A 3,529-nucleotide genomic window follows, 5' to 3' on the forward strand; every position below is an offset into this window, starting at 1 on the left:
TAAGTTTCACTGCCTCTTCAATTCTGTATTTCAGAATTCAGCTACGTCTCTTGATGAACTTGGTACTAGGGATTCAAAGTTAGGGGGACAAAATTCAGTTGATAGGATTAAGAATATTGAATGAGTCAAACACTTTGTGCCTACGGATCATTGTAACTTAGATCAGAAGAATGATAGTTCATAAAAATTTCTTTGACTGTAGTTAAATATGTCAGTTGTTTTCATTTGGTCAAAGTCATTGTTTATAATATATAAAGAGACTTCTCTTCATATGTTCAAAGAATAAAACTTCGTTGAATTGTAAATAAATGTCCACTTTATATAGTATGGTTTAATGCAATATGGTATTTGATTTGAAGAAAGCATCATAGTATTAGCAAACTTGAATTATTTATAAGAAATATATTGCAATGGATTCCTAAGTACATAATTTAGATAGTAGCATGTCAATTTTGGTTTGTGGATAAGTAGAAAGTAAATGCTCATGTAGGCATTGCTTGACTACAGAGCATCAAACAGAATTTTTTTCCAGTATAAAACAATTGGCAAACTGTTAACACAGAATATTGATGTTTTTCACATTTGTCTTAAAATGCTGAATCAAGTTCAGTGCCACAGGCAGAGTGCCAGGCTATCAGCTTTGATGAGCTCAGCTGAAGTAAAGCCTGTCTAAAGCCTGTCTTCCGAAATAAGAAGGGCAGTGTGCCCAGGAAACAACTTCATGCCTCAAAACCATGAGCTTATTTAATCACTTGACTTTTTCTTAGTATAAGATAGCTTTGCTATAAGCATACAGAAATTATTTTAAAATATGAATTCATCTCTTAATTTTATAAATGTGCTTTGTAGCACATCAGCATGAAACTGCTTTTTCACTTACTCTAGGAAAGATCATCTTGAACCCAAACTTTAGATTTTTACATTATTTAACAATTTAAGATTTAAAGCACACTACAACATTAACTCACACAGAGACTCTATTAAGTGTCAATATCTAGAAATAAATACTAAGACATCTTAGGGATTAGAGAGAAATCACACAAGTGTTGGATGAGATTTGGCACAAAGCATAGAAGAAAGCAAATGTACGGATCATAATTTTATATAGAAGATTCTAAATGCCAAATACCCACTAAGGATATGTTTAACTATGGAAGTCTTTATTTGATTTGTTTCCTGTGTTCTTAACGTCATTCTACATTTAAATTGGAAAAAACTTTAAAAATAACATCAAATGATGTAAAATGAAACTCAGTTAGCAATGAACTCACCTTGGTTTCTACAATAAACTCACTTCTGGTATATTAATTGCAGAGAGTTAGGAATTTACATTACGTAACACATACCCCAAATCATAGTTAAATAGTGAGAGCTCAATTAGATAAATAAGATAAATTGTGTAGTAGAAAAGTCATTCCCTCATAGCATAGTATCTAATTTCTCCAGCTCCTTTCACAATGCACTCAAAGTTTCCCAAAACACTCAGACATTCCTGAGGAGGCACGAAGCCACCTCCACTGACTGGGAGCAATCAGGCAAAATGAGACATCCAGGGTAAAAAAAAATTATCTCCCTCCATCACATACTTGATTTAAATTTGCAATTTTGTACTTTGTCTCATCAATACAGCTGCTGAAGTAACACAAGTTGGAGGAGGAAAGCAGGTGAAATAAGAGTAGAGGGAGAGGAGCAGTATGTCGAGCCCCTGCAGTAAATGACATGTTGAAAGGGTAGTATACATATACATCATATACATATACATATACATATATTAATTATATATGTGTGTGTACATATATGTGTGTGTGTATATACATATATATATGTGTGTGTGTGTGTGTGTGTGTGTGTGTGTGTAAAATGAAGTAACTATGAATGTATGATGCCAAAGATAAAACTTAACCTCCTTGATAAGGATCTTCTTTTATTATTTTCAGCAATTATGCTTAAGAATGTAAAAATGGCTCTTTCTAAGCCGGCACTCCGTAAGGACGAAGCCATGTTCAGCTCGAGCGCCAAGATTGTGAAGCCCAATGGCGAGAAGCCGGACGAGTTCGAGTCTGGCATCTCTCAGGCGCTGCTCGAGCTGGAGATGAAGTCCGATCTCAAGGCGCAACAGCGGGAACTCAACATCACCTCAGCGAAGGAAATCGAAGTTGGTGGTAGTCGGAAAGCTATCATAATTTTTGTACCAGTTCCTCAGCTTAAATCTTTCCAGAAAATCCAAGTCCGGCTAGTTCGTGAATTGGAGAAGAAGTTCAGTGGAAAGCATGTAGTCTTCATTGCTCAGAGGAGGATTCTGCCCAAAAAGCCGCGTGAAAAATAAGCAAAAGCGCCCCAGAAGCCGCACCCTGACAGCGGTGCATGATGCCATCCTTGAGGATTTGGTCTTCCCAAGTGAAATTGTGGGTAAGAGGATCCGTGTGAAACTGGATGGCAGCCGGCTCATAAAAGTTCATTTAGACAAAGTACAGCAGAACAACGTGGAGCACAAAGTCGAAACTTTTTCTGGTGTGTACAAGAAGCTCACAGGCAAGGATGTTAATTTTGAATTCCCAGAGTTTCAGTTGTAAAGAAAATGACTGAATAAAGTGTCATTCATAGTAAAGAAAAAAAAAGAATGTAAAAATGGCGTGCTGAATCAACTTAGCCAACAATACACGCTCACTCATCGTTTTATACAGGATAAACAACAAGCAAGAGCAACTCAATTTATCACCCAAGTATGCATCTCCCTGGGGATGGGAACAGAAACACAGGAAAGTGATGAATCATTTGCACTTATTTGGAAAGTTATGTTAAGCTGTGCATGATTATTTCCAATAGGAATGACCTTAATATGTATACAGTTGGGGATGCTTGAATTCAGGCTACTGGATCATAATAGAGGTTAGACTATGTGTGAATTAATACAGTGGTGGCCTTGAAATACTAGGTTTAGAATAACTATAGGTAGGTAACTCTTGGCTCCAAACAAATTTAGATTTTTAGGGAGTGGGAGAATTTACAGACATTTGCCAAGTGATTTATTCATTCGTTAAATATGTATGAATTCTTCCTTACATACCAGGAATATTTAGAGAAAAAGACCAATAAATCTTGACCTGCTTCAAATTTAGTTCAGGATAAAGAAAATGAAAATTATGATACTGCATAGTAGAGGGAAACACAAGAGATCTGAAAGAATAGAAGCAGACACCCACCAAAGCCTCACAAAGGACACTGAATGCCTGTTGATGCACAAACAAAAAAAGACTCCACACAAAAAGAAAACTAACTTCTTAGTGTTTTTGTATAGTTGGAAAATATCATTAAGATCTTGGCAGTGCTACAGTGAATAGCTAATTGTGTAAAGAACAAAAGAACTGATGAAATGCATGAGACTGGCAAAGTGACACACAAAACCTCGTGTAATACATGTCATCTGTATGCACCAGCAGGAGACTTTGGATAGTGATGTGCTCATTGGAGAAGAGATAATTCTGAACCTAAGACCTCATCAGACTCAATTTGCTAACAGTATCGATCT

The 3,529-nt window shown here is 36.2% G+C and overlaps 1 pseudogene; it reads left to right on the forward strand.

Annotated features, from left to right (window-relative positions):
- The first annotated feature begins 1,986 nt into the window (after window positions 1–1,986).
- On the forward strand, window positions 1,987–2,608 carry LOC114628118 (annotated as a pseudogene).
- The last annotated feature ends 921 nt before the right edge of the window (window positions 2,609–3,529 follow it).

Source organism: Grammomys surdaster, unplaced genomic scaffold (genome assembly GCF_004785775.1).
Source record: "Grammomys surdaster isolate TR1022 unplaced genomic scaffold, NIH_TR_1.0 264, whole genome shotgun sequence".
In the NCBI taxonomy this organism is placed as follows: Eukaryota; Metazoa; Chordata; class Mammalia; order Rodentia; family Muridae; genus Grammomys; species Grammomys surdaster.